Source organism: Nycticebus coucang, chromosome 17 (genome assembly GCF_027406575.1).
Source record: "Nycticebus coucang isolate mNycCou1 chromosome 17, mNycCou1.pri, whole genome shotgun sequence".
NCBI lineage: Eukaryota > Metazoa > Chordata > Mammalia > Primates > Lorisidae > Nycticebus > Nycticebus coucang.
Window position 1 is genome coordinate 49,757,202 of NC_069796.1, and position 16,787 is coordinate 49,773,988.

A 16,787-nucleotide genomic window follows, 5' to 3' on the forward strand; every position below is an offset into this window, starting at 1 on the left:
GGAATCTTTAAGAATTCAGGAATTAGGTACTGGCTTAACGAGGTTAATTCTTGACTGCTCATGTGATTGTGGTAACCTTTCTGTGCCTTTGCTTCTTATCTTTCCAGTGGAGGCAGCAAGCCTGCCAGGGCTGGTCCAAGAAGGGGAGTTTGAGCTTCCTCTTTGTACATATATTTGACTTGGAGCCGGTTCTAGACCAGTGTAGCCACCATAAGCAGTTACAAAGGCCTCTGGCTATCATGCTTTGCCTGGCTCCCCCGCCAAAAATGCCAGTCCTGCCCATTCCCACCCTCATATCTGAACAGTTTGGGAATTACTTAGAAACAGCCTCATGTGTACTCCTACAACCCAGCCAATGTGCCAGCCGTAAGATTGTTTTATGGTTCTTTCAGCTGCTGATTAAAGGGTATTGGGGGAAAATAGAAGCTGATTCTGTCAGGCACTTTTCCCCAAGGTTGCCCAAAGTGGCACCTTGGTAGTGGAGGACAGGCTAGCACCCAGAGCTTTTGTTTCCCTCTTGTGGGCTGTTTTCAAGCACAGTGTATGTGTGTTGGGTAGAGGGAATAGATATGACTCATTCGGTCACAATACTTCTCTCAACAAGGATGCTGTGAACTACCACAAAAATGGTTTTGGTGGTAAGCTTCACAACATCAGATTTGGCAGTGATTTCTTGGATATGACTCCAAAGGCACCGGCAACAACAAAAGTTGACAAATTAAACTGCATGAAAATTTTAAAATTTTGTGCATCAAAAGACACTATCAGCCAGGCCTGGTGATTCAGACCTGTAATTCCAGCACTCTGGGAGGCCAAAGCTAGAGGATAGCTTGAGGCTAAGAGTTCAAGATCAGCCTACACAACATAGCGAGGTACCTCTCCCCATCTCTACCAAAAAAAACAAAACATTAACTGGGCATAGTGGTGTCCACCTATAGTCCCAGCTACTTGGGAGGCTGAGGCAGAAGGATCGCTTGAATCCAGGAGTTTGGCACTATCACAGCTCACTAGGTAACAAAGTGAGATTCTGTCTCTAAAATAAATAAATAAATACACTATCAACAGGTAACTCACAGATTAGGAGAAAATATTTTTGAATCATATATTTGATAAAGAATTGATATCCAGGGTGGTGCCTGTGGCTCAAGGAGTAGGGCGCAGGTCCCATATGCCGGAGGTGGCGGGTTCAAACCCAGCCCCGGCCAAAAAAAATCACAAAAAAAAAAAAAAAAAAAGAATTGATATCGAGAATACATAAAGAACTTCAACCACAAAAACCCAGTTCAAAAAATGAGCAAAAGGCTTATAAAGAAATTCCTCCAAAAGAAGAATGCACATGGCTAATGAGCACATGAAAAGATGTTCAACATTACTAGGGAAATGCAAATCAAAACTAAAATGAGATATGACCTCACACCCAGCAGAATGGCTATTAAAACAAAATGGTGGGCGGTGCCTGTGGCTCAGTCAGTAAGGCGCCGGCCCCATATACCGAGGGTGGCAGGTTCAAACCCGGCCCCGGCCAAACTGCAACCAAAAAATAGCCGGGCGTTGTGGCGGGCGCCTGTAGTCCCAGCTACTCGGGAGGCTGAGGCAAGAGAATCACTTAAGCCCAGGAGCTAGAGGTTGCTGTGAGCTGTGTGAGGCCACGGCACTCTACCGAGGGCCATAAAGTGAGACTCTGTCTCTACAAAAAAAAAAAAAAAAACAAAATGGTGAACAAGTGTTGGTGAGGATGAGAAGAAATTGAAACACTTGTGCACTGTTGGTGGGAATGGAAATTGGTACAGCTGCTGCAGAAAACAAAATGGAAGCTCCTCAAACAGTAGAAAATGGAATTACCATAGGATCCGGCAGGTGTGCTTCTGGGTATCTACTCACAAGAATAGAAAGCAGTCTTGAAGAGCTACTTGTACACACATGCTTCTAGCAGCTTTACTCAGTGTAGTTAAAATGCGGAGGCAACCCAAGGGCCTCTTGATGGATAAAAGGACAATCAAAATGTGGTATATGCAGACAATGGAATATTATTCTGCATTATGAAGGAAAGGAATTCTGACAAGTGCTACAATATAGGTGACCCCCCAAGGATATTATGCTAAGCCAATCACCAAAAGAGAAATACTGCTCAATTCTACTTAAGTGAGGTACTCAGAGTCAAAATCAGAGACAGAAAGTAGAATGGAGGTTGCCAGGGACTGTTGGGAGGAGGAAAGGGGAGTTATCACTTCGTGGCTAGACAGTTTCAGTTTTATAAGAGGAAAAGAGTTATGGAGATGGCTGGTGGCCATGCTTGCACAATGTTCTGAATGTATGTAACACCACTGAACCGTACTCTTAGAAATGGTTAAGATGGTGAATTTTATGTCATGTATATTTTGGCACAATAAAAGAGTTTTTTAAAAAATGGGTTCATCGTTGGCCTCACTGTTAATGGGTAGGTGGGGCTCAGGGAATGGAATGAGAAGAAATGAGACCCAGTCCCCAGCCTTAGAGAATCTCAGTCTCCACGGGAATACAGGGTGTAAATCAAGCAAGAAGTCACTGGCCTAACGCAAGGTTCCTTATAGCTCCAGTGCTAGCTGAGGTCTCATGCCCTTTGAGATTAAATAAAATTGGCTGGAGCCTTTATCCTGCCTCATGTGGAAAGCCCAATGCCCTCCAAAGTTTTCTGCAGGTCCCCAGGGACCTCTGTCCTTCCCCTGTCCCCAGACCTTGGGTTCCTGCAGGGCAACCAGAACTCTATTTCCCTTTTTGCCTCCAACACTCTCCCTCCAGAGATTTGCATGCAGCAGACTTTACTATGACTTGGTGTGCTCCACAAGGCAAGCAACAGTTAGTTACCTAAATTCTGGCCAGCCCTGGGTTGAAGGTCCTTAGGCTGCCCAACTCTGAGACCACACCCTGGCCACGTCCCTTCACAGAGCCCAGCTCCCCACTTGAACCTATGGTCCCCTCACCCTCAGAGTCCACTTCACAGGCCCATCCTAGGAAAGCAGTTTCCCTAAAGGCATCATTTGGAGCAACGGTGTCTCCATTTCCACTTCCGTTCATCCCTTGTACATTAATGTGGTTCATTAATGTGGTATGCTAAGGAAAGGCCATCTGCTTTTTGAATTAGTACCACTTGTGACTATGACTTACTCTCAAAGAGCCAAATCAGTTTTTGAAAGACTTCATCTTAAGATCTCACCTTTTACTGCAAAGAAAACAAACAAAAGCTTTGTAATTTTAGTCTGTTGTTTTTCCTTCTCCTAGCAGCCTCACCAAGGAAAGCCATAGCATGAAGATTTATTTTCCCATCGGTAGGAATTATACCCTCCCTCGCTAATGAAAGCAGAAGTCATTATAGTGAGTTTGAATTTTAAATGGCATTGTTTTTAACTGTGCCCCATTTGTTATATGCGATGTCCCATTAGTTTGTTCAACAGACAGATGCCATAGGGACTCAATGGAAGGTGGAATCTGTGGACTGGAGCAACCAGGAGTGGCTTCTTTGGAGGGGCAGGAATTGACCTGGAACATCACAGCAGCAAAGGGTAGAATTTAATGAGGTCAAGATGAAGGGTGGGGCAGGTAGCAGGTGGGAGTGGGCACTGATAGTAATGGGAATTAATCACCCTTCATCCAATCAACAAGTATTTATGGGGCTCCAGGCAGTTCTGGCCCTCTGTTCAGCCCCGCACAGGAGAGGCACAGATGGACACAGCCAGTTTCAGGCCAGGGTGAGGAATGGGAGAAGCTCAGGGTCATGGGGAGTGGGGTGCTTCCTCCAGAAGACCAGGCGAGATTGCCAGGAGAGAGTGACATTTAAGCTGAGACGGGAGGGAGGAACGTGTGGGTGATGGTGAGAGGCAGTGTTTCAAGCAGAGGGAACATTGTTTATGAAATTCCTAAGTCAAGAGAGAGCCTGGTGAGGAGATGGAGGGGTGTGACAGAGCCAGATTCAGTGAGAGCTGGAGGCTGCACGTGGTGAGGAACGGACTGGGAGAGGCAGGTACAGGGCCAGTGTGTGCAGGGCAGGCTGGGCCTTGGAGGCCCTGCAGGGAGGAAGGACATGATCCTGAGGGCAGTGGGAGATACTGAGAAGTTTTTAGCAGTGAGGCTACATGATCAGATCTGGGCTTCAGAAAGGCACCTGGGCTGGGCTTGGAGATAAATTGAAGCAAAGACAAACCGGGAAGCAGAGGGTGGGTTTGGGAAGGGGTTGCAGCAACCTGTGGAGCTCCAATGCCTGTCTGAGATGGAGGGCATGGGTCAGAGCGGAGACCTTGTGCTAGGACAGGAGTGGACAGGAATGGAGCCTGGGACCTCACAGTGGGGAAGGCAGAGATAAGAGGACTTGCAAAGGACAGGTCAGGGTGGCTTGGGGACTGCTGCTTTGGGGAACCAACTGGATGGAACATGAATTTCCAGGGGTGAATCCTCTTCTGTCTAGGAAGGGGTACTGTACCAATGTCAAGATATGTGCCACTGGTGGGCGGTGTCCAAGATGGGCATAGCGTTTACTCACATGGTGAGAAAGCCTATCCCTGGCACTTTAACAGTCTTTACCATCCCCCTGGCACTTCCTAACTTCCCTTTTCTGCAAAGAGAGAGTAGGTCTCAGGCTCAGAGCCTTCTGCAGGTAACAGTCCCTAGCTGGGATTGCATTTATTTTTATGGCTGCTTTCTATTTATGGTCAGTGAAACCAGATTTCCAACGATGGCAGTGATATCAAGTTTCGTTTTTAAACAAAGGCATTTAAGCTAAGGGGAAAATGGTCCACCTTTAAAACATATATTAAATAAACAGTGGTAGAGCTGGTATGGGGCTATGGCAAAAATCAGGAGGGGAGGACCTGGATTTACAGATGGCTAGAAAACACCAGATAGCACAAAGAGCACTAGGTTTGGAGTCCTAAAGCCTAGTGAAGGTACTTAATCCTTCTCCTAGTCACTGTGGGGACTGGCCGACATCCTCAGAACTCTGAGGACTCTTGGGACCCTCCTCATTGTCAGGATCACAATGGGAGGTGGTATCCCCCCTGACCCTCCCACAAAGTCTCAGGCGTGAAGGTGAGAGTAGCCGTGTGGGGTAAGGTCAGCGTCTCCTTTGTTCTGGGAAGTCTTTTGGCTCCTCCAAGAAATTAAGCCTGAAGAACAAATCTCCCCAAAGATAAAATATTCGAGATAAGTTGTTCAAACACTACCAGGTAGACTTTGCTCTCCTGCAGTGGTGTCTAAAACTCAAGCCACAGGAAGGTTTTGAACATCAGGCTGTCACCGGTGTCAGTTCAGTACAGTTCCTGGGCACCAAGGCCATGGCTGTCCAGCTTTAGTCCGTATATGGTCAGTGAGCAGAAGGGGAAGTGGCCTCTCTGTGGCCCGGGGAATTGCTGTTGTTGCAAGACTGAAAACTCAGGGCCCCCTTTCTTGGGGGCTTCTGCTTTTATACTTTCGATTTTGATGTTGGGAGGTGTGTTCCTGCCTGCTCCCCATTGGCCAGAAGCTTGATGGGCACAGGCCTTGCCAGGCTATAAAACAGGGGGGTGTCTACAGTCAGAACCTTTACTCCGCTTCCACAATTGAATCCATCTCTTTGGTGATTTGTTTTTGTCAGACATCACCCACCTATGCTGAATAAGGACAGAGCCTTGTCCTTACTTGAGGTCCCAACATCCTTCACAGTGTCTAGCACTCAATAAGAATGTGTTGAAGAAATGAATAATGGAAAGGGACAGACATGTGATCTTATTTTTCTGTTTCCTTCACCAGGCTTCAGACTAGCAAGAGGTTGACTGAGAAATATAATTGGAAGGGAATTAGAAATTGGCTTTTTCTTGCCCCTGTGACCTCATAATCTACCCAAGGGATTAAAGAAAGAATTATTTAAAAATGGAAGTTTAAAGAGTTTAAAATTGCTCTGAGTTCAAAATCTAAAGCAATATTTCAGGACTATTGATATGCTTTCATTAGTTACCTAAATCACGAAAAATAGTCCACTTGGTGGCAGGATCTGAGAATGAAAGGGTTCCCCATGGCTCTGTGGGATGGTGAGACTGGAGGAGGATAGTATCCCCCAGTTCACTTTGAAAAGCAGAAACAAATAAATGAATAGGGTTGACTGGTGCTGAATTTTCACACCGAACTATCTACCACTTTGCTTTCAACATGATTTCAAATCCTGGTCCTGCTGCTTGTACGTTAGGCAAGTCTCTTCACTTCCTCAAATAGAGATAAAAAGGGCCCCTATGTTATCAGGCATTTTATAAGGATTAAATGAATCCTTTTTGTAAGGATTAAATGAATGCGTCTATCCAGGTCTGGTGTCTCATGCTTATAACCCTAGCACTCTGGGAGGCTGAGTTAGGAGGATTGCTTGAGGTCAGGAGTTTGAGACCAGCCTGAACAAGAAGAGTAAGACTCTTCTAAAAATCGAAAAATGAACCAGGCCTTATGGCACATGCCTGTAGTCTCAGCTACTTGAGCAGCTGAGGCAGGAGGATCAACTGAACCCAAGAGTTTGAGGTTGCTGTGAGTTAAACTGATGCCATGATACTCTACCCTTGGTCAACAGAGTGAGACTTAGTCTCAAAAAAAACCCCAACAAAACAACAAATAAATGAATGCTTGCATGTAAAGCCCTAAAACTGTGCCCTACACATAGTAGGTGGGATATAAAGATCAGCTTTAATTATTATTTCCTCCATTTTTCCTATCTGTGAAGTAGCAAGCCCAATTCCAAGAATATAAAAGCATTGCAAATTATTTGGAGATGAAAAATGTGATTTACAATTACAAGCAAATAAAATGTACACTTACAATGATAAGTTCTGAGAGACAAGTGTTGTCATCAGTGAGTTGGGGATTTTTCCCTCCTCCAATCTCAGCAACTTTCCTGTGTGGTCTCTATTTATAAACCGTAAGCATCCAAAATGTCAGAGGCTTTATTAAAGTCAAGTGTGGGTGACCTCTGCTTCTTATCAATCAGCAAACTGAAGAGATTCCTTAAGATTTCATAGCTATAGCTCCACTGTTTTCTTTAAATCAACAAATTAAAAGTAAATCACAGATTGATAATTATTGTCTGAAGGATTATACTTTGAAATGTCATATACTGATTGTGATAATTTGCAGAGAAAATCAACTTATACATAATACATTTTATGTCCCTAAATTAATAAAACGATTTTTGACTTAAAAAGGGATTGCATATATTTTAATTTTCTCATAGTCTTTCATCCACTCCACCCCATCTCTTCCAAATGCAGCAGAATCTCTTCCCCATGGTGTCGAGATTAGAGGGAATCTTAATTTCTATTCTGAAATCCTCCTTCTCCTGGAATTTGCTTCCCATGATTATATATACACGGGTCTGGCTCTTGTCTCTTAAATTCAGCTTCCAGCTGGAGAAATTGAAGTCCTAGGATGTACGGACCTGGAGGACCTGGTCTGGAGATCTTTAGGGAATGAGTTCCATCGGCTGCCTGTCAACGACACTTCCCCCGTTACCCACCAGAAAGTATAAGCGGACTCTTTTCTGGGAAGAAGGGAAAAGGGTTTGGGATACACTTGCCTCACTACCTTCTACCTGTTAAAAATGTAGCTGAATTTTAGAATTTCTTTTGTGTGTCCTACAGTGTTAGTTAGTGTTATTTTACAGATAAAGAAAGAGTAAATGGCATGAAGGATGACATCGTATAGGACATTCCTTCCAAAGGGTTTTGCTTTGTTTTGTTGAGAGCACCTACTCTGGCCCAGGCCCTGCTGGTTGCTATTAACACAATGGTGCACAAGACAGGTCTATGTTTCTCTGCAGCTGTATAATAGGAATAATAACTGTATAATAGGGGGCAGTGCCTGTGGCTCAGTCGGTAAGGCGCCGGCCCCATATACCGAGGGTGGCGGGTTCAAACCCGGCCCCGGCCAAACTGCAACCAAAAAATAGCTGGGCGTTGTGGCGGGCGCCTGTAGTCCCAGCTACTCGGGAGGCTGAGGCAAGAGAATCGCTTAAGCCCAGGAGTTGGAGGTTGCTGTGAGCTGTTTGAGGCCATAGCACTCTACTGAGGACCATAAATTGAGACTCTGTCTCTACAAAAAAAAAGAAAAATAACTGTATAATAGGAATAATAACCATGTAATAACAACTTGGCCCTTCCCAAGGGGTTGTATGGGGGATTAGCTGGACTAACGGACATGAAAGTGCATTGTAAAATATTAAAGCACTCTATAAAGACTAAGCATGATCAGGTATAGGGTGAAAGAAGATGTTAAAAAAAGATTAGGGTTTTTGCACCATTTATTGGTGACAATAAAATGATCACCACCATTTATTAAGCACCTACTATGTGCTAGCCATTTTACACACCCTCTTTCAAGTTCTCACAACAACCCCAAAAGACCTTTGCAATCTCTTGCAGGGGACAGGGCGCTGGGCTCTGGGTCACACTGCTAGTGTGGCAGAACCAGGATTTGAGCCAGCTCAACCTGACTGTTTCCCTTTTGCCAGCCTCTCATGCAGGCTGTGGGGCAGGGCCCAGGTATCCTGGAGAGGAGGGTCAAAGGAAAGCTACAGGTGACTCAGGGGAGAATAGGTAAGTGCATTTCTCTCGGGATCACAGAGGCAAAGTAAGGCCCTGGGAGTTCCAGGGAGTTTCTCAGAAAACAGGCAGGAATTAGCAAACAAGCACCTTGACTTCAGGGTTTTGTAAGAGTTTCTAAACCTTTATAATTTCCCCTGTTGGGTCTTCCATTATTCAGGCCTTTTGTCTATAGGGAGAAGCAATGAACCCCATCCTCAGCCTACCTGTATTTATTAAGTCCCAACTATGGAGATGGCAAGCACAAGGGTATGGGACTGGAGACATCTTTTCCCCGGGAGACAGGAAGAGGGGAGGGGCAGAGAAGCCCTGTTCTGCATTTACTATGGTTGAATATGAGAACCGCAAAAGATGGAGAGCGGGGGTGCCTAGAAAGAGGAAAGGAAAGGTCATGGGTCTCCAGGGTCTTCTGGGAAGAAGAAAAGGGGAACAGAAAACAACCCAATTGATCCCGCGCTGAGTTGGCCAAGAAGTGAGAGAACTTGGCGCTATCCCTGCAGTGGCTGTCATAGAACTGAGACGGCTTGGGCTGGACAGTGTCCTCCCTGGTCCTCCAAGCCCTAAGTCCCTCTTCCTCCTCCCTTCTCTCTCCACAAGGGCCCACCCGCATTCTAGGGGAATCAAAGGCTAAAAATAAATAGTTGCTCCAAGACTCTGGGCCCAGGAAGAAATCAGTTCAACAGGAGACTTGTGGACAGTGTGTTGGGGCTGGACAGGGGATGGAAGGGGTGACAGCTAAAGGTCCTAAGAACCTCAAATGGTGATGCAAATAATCCCTCACCCTGACCTGGCTCTTAGAGAGACAAGCCTTCTAGCCTTCAGTTCCATGACCTTCTACGGCTGGTGCTATTTGGATCCTGAGCAATGTCACTGTGCCTGCTGGAGAGAGAGAGCATGTGGCAAAAATAGCTTCACCTCCTTGCAATATTCCTACCCATAACTGGACAGGGCAAGGCTTTATCAGTCCAAAGGCTTTCTCCCACTGGAGCAAAGGTGCTTTTCTGGGAAGGCAGAACCCGTGATTCCTCAGCCCAGAGAGGACTTAGCAGGGTTCTTGTTACGGACAGCATCACTGGAATCCTTTGGAAGAGAGTCCAGATCTTGGGGTGGGAGGTAGCAGTGGGGAGTGGAGGCCAATGTCAACTGGCAGAACACATCTGTCATCTAAGGAACCTTCTTGAGTCTTAGCTGTCCTTCAGTCTCCTGCCGGTGTCACCAGCAACCACAAGACCACTCCTAAACCTCACTTGTTGGATTCAGGCGTATTCCAACTGAGTCACTACCTAGGCCAGGCATCCTCAAACTTTTTAAACAGGGGGCCAGTTCACTGTCCCTCAGACCGTTGGAGGGCCAGACTATAGTTTAAAAAAAAAAACTATGAACAAATTCCTATGCACACTGCACATATCTTATTTTGAAGTAAAAAACAAAACGGGAACAAATACAATTCACACCGCTTCATGTGGCCCGTGGGCCGCAGTTTGAGGATGCCTGGCCTAGGCTTTTGTCTATAGGAACCCAGGGCCTGGAAGACACTCCCTGGCTTCGTATTAACACCATATTTAGCCATGTAGAGATTGCACCTCCAGGGTCAGGGACCCAGGTGTCTCTTATATCGTTAATAAAAACAACAATAATAACAACACTACCTGCCACACACTGAGCACTGTGATCGTGACTTTACATGACTTTATATGGATTATCTCACTTCATCCTCACAACAGCCCTAGAAGGCCAAGGTACAGTTTCTCACCCATTTTATAGGTCAACAAAATGAGACCTGAGAAGATGAAATTGCTGCCCATTTGCACACACAAAGTCAGATGATGGAGCCCAGGTCCAATGGTTTACATCATCCAGCTCCCATACGCTGAGCCTGTTTCAGATGGAGAACCCCAAGGAAAGGGGGAGGGAAGGTGGAAAGCCAGGGGCCTAACCCTAACCCTAACCTAAAATGTTTCCCTGGAAAGGTGTCATTGTGCTCAGTCCACTGCTCTGCCTCTAGCACCTACAGGTCCCTGCAATATACGTATGCCAGCCTGACCTCTCAGGCCTTTGCATGTGCAGTTTTCTCTGACCCAACCCCCATCCAGCTTAACAGCTCTTTCCTCAGAGAAGCCCAGCCTGGCCAGCCTCACCACAACACACGCTTCCTTCCTTCACAGTTGTTATGGAAATACGGGTGAGAATCACTCTGTGGTAGTATCTGTCTCTCTGACAGGAATGTAAGCAGGAACTGTGTGCATCTTGCTCACCAAGGTTTTCCTACAATTTAGCCCAGTGCTCAACAAATAGTCCAAGTAAGTGCTCAGTACTTTCAAATGAAGGAAGGAAGAGACAGATGAATGCTGACTCAATGATTCAACCAGAGATTTGCAAGTGGGTCTGCCCGATGGGAAGTGGCAGCCAGGGCTCAGGGAGGGATAGAGGGCTGTGGGAAGAGGTTGTAGGGAGACAGCCCCTTGTTGGGGGTGGTGCCAAGGGACAGGAAAGAACTGGATGACCTGTCATGCGCTGGATCACCCTAAGACTCCATCCAACCTTACCACTCTGTGACTTGATATGAAGATGGGCTTCCATCCCAGATGTCCATACTTTAAGGTCATTGTCCCCAGGGCCCTCCCACAATATGGGTTCTGAACATTGTAAGGAAAAGACTGTATAAAACTGCTTTCAGACAGATGGTCCTGGTGGAAGCTTCTCCAGAGTAGCTAATTCTGTAGGGTGGGATTCCTGAGGGCATTTGCTTTCTATGTCACACATTTTCGTAATGATTTTTCCTTCCCTTCATTTCTTCTCAACAAAAATAATTTACCTTTATATTGAGAACAACGAAGCTAAGTTAGAAAGAATGTCTTCAAATACTAAGGGGGTGAGAGTAACTCCTCTTTAAGAAGCATCTGGTTGCAGAAAATGAGAAAAGAAGAGGAAGGAGAGGCTGAGGGTGAGTCTGAGAGAGAAAGACATCATTGACCAGTTTTAGGTTTCTGATTTTCAAAATTAACATGCAATTAAACTTACTATTTTGTGTGTGCAGTTCTAGGAATTTTAACATCTGAATATGTGGAGATTTGTGTAGCCACCACCACAGTCAGAATATAGATCAGATCAATTCCAACAACCCAAAAGTTACAGTTACCCCTTTGTAGTCATGCGTTTCCCCCAACTCTGGCAACACTGCTCTGATTTCCAGCAATCCAGCTTTGTCTTTCAAGAATGTCATGGGTCCCTGTGGCTCCCGCCTATAATCCTAGCACTCTGGGAGGCCAGGGCATTGGATTAAACCCCCTGGAGTTTAAGACCAGCCTGAGCAAAAGCAAGACCCTATCTCTACTAAAAATGGAAAAACTAGCCAGGTGTTGTGGCAGGTGCCTAAGGTCCCAACTACTTGGGAGGCTGAGGCAAGAGGATTGCTCACACCCAGGAGCTTGAGATTGCTGTGAGCTATGATGATGCCACGGCACTCTATGGAGGGTGACAGAGTAAGACTCTTTCTCAAAGAAAGTAAAGAATGTCATGTACATTGCACAACCTCCAAGCTTTTGGGACTGGCTTCTTTCTAATTTTCTGTTTTTCCCCTTTCTTCCTTTAGCGATTCTCTTACCTTCACCCTCCCCAGTGGCTGGGACTACAGGCACCCACCACAACGCCCAGCTGGTTTTTTTTTTTGGTAAAGGTGGGGTCTCACTCTGGCTCAGGATGGTCTCCAACCTCTGAGCTCAGGCAACCCACCCACCTCAGCCTCCCAGAGCGCTAGGATTACAGGCGTGAGCCACGGCGCCCGGCTGGGACTGGCTTCCTTCATTCCTCCGGATGTTGCATGACTCAGGGTTGCGTACTGTTTCATTGCTGAGCAGCTTTCTAGTAGTTGTCCAGTGGACATACCACAGGTTATCTAATCGCCCAGTGGAGGACCTTGGAGCTACTTCTCGTTTTTGGTGACTATGAGCAGAGCTGCTATAAACATTTATGTACAGATTTTTGTGTGAAAGCAAGTTTTCCTTTCTCCAGGGAAATTATCTAGGAATGGGATTGCTCAATTATATGCTAAATGAAGACTTAACTTTGTAAGAAATTGCAGCACTGTTTCCCAGGGAGGCTGCAGCATGCTGCATTCGCATGGCAGGGTGTGAAGAGTGCTGTCAGTCTGCATATGCTGTCAGAGTTTGGGAGGTTTTTCCTTTTTTGGATTTTTGGATTTTTTTAAGTTGCTCCAATAGGTGTGTAGAGATTTTATTTTATACTTCCCTAATGGCTCATGCTGTGGAATATCTTTTCATGGGCTTATTTGCTGCTGGTCAATCCTCTTTGGTGAACTCTCTGATCAAGTCTTTGGGCTGTTTCTCAGTTGGGTTATTTTCTTACTGTTGAGTTTTCAGAGTTCTTATATTCTGGACACAATTATTTCGTGAGATATTTAGTTTGCAAATATTCTCCCTCAAATCATTGCCTGCCTGTTTGTACTCTTAAAGGTACGTCTTAGAGCCAACATTTCTAATTCTGACAAAGAAAATGTTAACAGTTGTTCCTTTATAGATCATACTTTAGGTATCATGTCTAAGAAGGCTTTGCCAACATTACCATTTTAAAATCACTTACTTTATGCCAGTCCACATTGCATAACCATTTAATCCTCACTCTAATCCTGTGCGGTTGGTACCCTCCTTATATAACCTCATATTACAGACAAGAAAACTGAGGCACAGAAAGCTGAATTCACTGGCCCAGGACTCGTTCAGCATCTAGTGACAGAGCACTGGGACTTCAGGGCCCACCTTCTTCACCACTAGGATCAGGTTGAGACACTGCCTCTGGCATTAGAAAGCCCGCAGGGCAAGAAATCCAGTAACATGTGCTGCTTCTTGTCATTCAGTTCTTAGCTTAAATGTCACCTCCTCAGGGAGACTGTCCCTGGCCACCCCATCTAAAATAGGACCTCTCTCCCCATCCCCCTTTCTCTTGCCTCCTCCCTCTCCCCTCTTAACTGAAAATGAGTCTCTCCAGGGCACGTTCCATTATCTGAAATTTGTTAGTTTTCTTCTATTGTGTTTCATACTACATAATTTCTTCTTTCTCTAACTAAAAGATCAGCTGGTTGAGAGCAAGGATTTTATCTTTCACCTTTTTATCTCCAGCTTCTAGCCTAGTACCTGGCACACAGTGAGTGCTCCACAAATATTTGTTAGTGAGATAAATGGATAGATTAATGGATGGAAAGATTGCCTCAGTTGGGGAAATTTGGGTTCTTGAGCTGGAAGGAGCTACAACCTTGGAACTAATTAGATCCTGCCTGGAAAAAGTGGAAAGGCATCTTCCATATAAACATATTCGTGTGTATGGACATTATGTATGACATTTCTGTTTTAAAAATAAAATATTGTGTGTATATATATGTGCACTGACATATACATAGAATATCTCTGGAAGAATACACAAGAAGCTGGTGTACTGACCTCTTTCTGGGGTACAGCTGGGCTAGGACAGTGGCTAGGATATTAGGGACAGGACAAGATTCACTTTTCACTGTGCAGACAGTCCCTGGGTTACAAATAAGATAGATTCTATAGGTTTGTCAGTTGAATTTGTATGTAAGCTGGAACAGATGCATTTACGTATGACCTGTAATAACCTCCATTCGTAAGTGCAAGTTGTATGTCAGTGGGATGTTTGTAACTTGGAGACTGTCTGTATACTCTTTTGTTTATCTTGAATCTTCCACCATGTGCATGTATTCATATTCAGAACATCTACCTCTTTTTCAAATAATAATGATGTACTATTTCTTTCCTCAGGAGGCTGGGCAGCAGGGCAAGGCAAGAGGTTAATAGAGGAAACTGTTTAGAAGACAATTTGCATCTTCCCTCCAACCAACAGCTTTTTGTAGGAACTGAAGCAAGGTTAAGTGTTAATGCAGACAATGTTTTGTAAGACTATATGGGCAGGCAACATTTATCAGGTCATTACTAATGAGCACTGTTTATTGATTACTATTTGTAACTTAAAACATGCTCATGCCAACAATTCAAGATTAAAGATGTATTCAAGGCAAAACTAACACCCTCCAATTCAATTTCTTTGACTCGCTGTAATTAAAAATTTGATTCCCTTCTTTTTTCCATAAGTATTCAAGGTCATTTTGGTATGGTTGTTTTATTTGGTTGATTTCTGTCAAAATGGTTATCAAACCATAGACATTATTCTTTATTATCTTTTCCAAACATCGTATGTTTTAGAGATAGTCTTAAGTTGACACACGTGAAACTACCTCATTTGATTGACTAGCTACATAATATGCAACTGTATTGGCGAAAGCAAGGTGTTTTTAAGATCTTGCTGTTCAAAGAGGTTTCAATGAATATTCTTGGATGTAGCTAGTTTATGTATTATTACTTTCATGTCTGAAAGTTGTCACAGATTTTTGCCATTATATTTTAGAAAAGGTTTCCTAAAAGTTGGTAATTTTTTTTTTTTTTTTTTTTGCAGTTTTTGGCCGGGGCCAGGTTTGAACCCACCACCTCCAGTGTATGGGGCCGGCGCCCTACTCCTTTGAGCCACAGGAGCCCCCCAAAGTCCATATTTTTTTACATCTAACAATGGATATGGTAGAGTTGGTTTTCTTATGCCACAGTCAGCCATAAATGTTACCAATATGTTTTTGTTTTTGCTAATATTAGGAGACATACGGGAGCTCATTATTTAATTTTCGTTTTCCTACTTACGCATATGTTTGTTGCCCATTTTCCTTTTCTCTTCTATAAACTGTTCACACTCTTTGCCCATTTTTCCAGTGGGTCCTTATTGCCCCCACACTTAAATCGCAGGAGCATGTTCACACCAGGGGTAGTAAGCCTGTGTCCTGTGAAGTATTTCCTCTCCTGCTCTCATTGATCTTTTGCCCTTGTTGGTGGGGTCTTTTGTTACACAGAAGTTTAAAATTTTTAGGCGATCAAATCTTTTCTTTTTCCTTTATAGCTAATTATAACCACAGATGTTTGCGTACCCCAGTAGTTTTCATACTGTGTTCCTAGTTCCATGAAACCAGGGTTTCACGGGGATGAATGGACATCAAAGTTATGAGAGTGAGTCTGTTACCTGTCAGGAACTCACTCCTGCCCCTTCTTCTGTTTTTTTTCAATGATCTTTTATATGCTTACTGCTAACACCATAGTGGAGGAATTATTGGGTGAGGTACTTAACCTCTCTGGGCCTTATTTCTTAGTTTCTTAATCTAGGAGATGGGGATTAACAATAATGCCCACCCTGGGATTGTAGTGAGGCTTCAGTGAGTTGATGTATGGAAAGCCACCACTTAATTAGCATCTACCCTGTGCCCACCACTGTGCTGGGCAATATACATACGTATATTCTCACTTAGTCCTTACAATTACCTGCCTGAGGAATTGCTGCAAGATTATCCCTATTTTACAGAGGAGGAAACTTAGGCCCAGAGAATTTAGGTAACTTGCCTAAGGGCACAAGGACAGAGAGTAAGAGAGCCAAGATTTGCCCTCTGGCCTCTGTGTGCCTTTAAGATCTTGGTTCTTCTCTGATCTATTCTCTTTATCACATTACTATTTATTGAGCACCTATTATGTTCCTCTAGGTGCTGGGATACAGCAATGAACCTGACAGTGTCAGTCTCTTGATGCTTACAGCCTACTGGTGAGACAGTGATTAACAACCAGACAATTTCTAATAGCGTTTAAGTGCCTTTGTGCACTGTGGAATGAGAGATGCTAATGTGGATTGCTACTTCAGACTGGGAGACTCTCCTTTCAAAAGGAGACAACTTTCTGAGAAAATTCTACTTGACCCGAGATGTAAAGGATGAGTAGAGCAGGCTGGTTGGAAACTGTGGCATATCAAGTGGGCGAGCTCTTTGGCAGAGAAAGAGCTTGGCAGCCTCTGAGAATGGAAAGAAGGTCAATATGGCAGGAAAGCAGATTGTGCGAGGGCAGATTTGAGATGAAGAGGGAGAAGTCAGTGGATACCAGGGCATGCAAGGCCTTTGTGGGCTGAGGCAGAAAGTCTGGACTTTATTCTGAATGAGTGGGAAGCCATGGAGGGTTTAAGCAAGAGAATGCTGCAATCTGATTGTGCTTTAAAAATATCACTCAGTGAACATATGCATATCTTATAATGAAGCAATTCCCCTTGCAGGTTGCTACCCAATAGGATGCATACTTATGTGCCCCAAAGACAAGC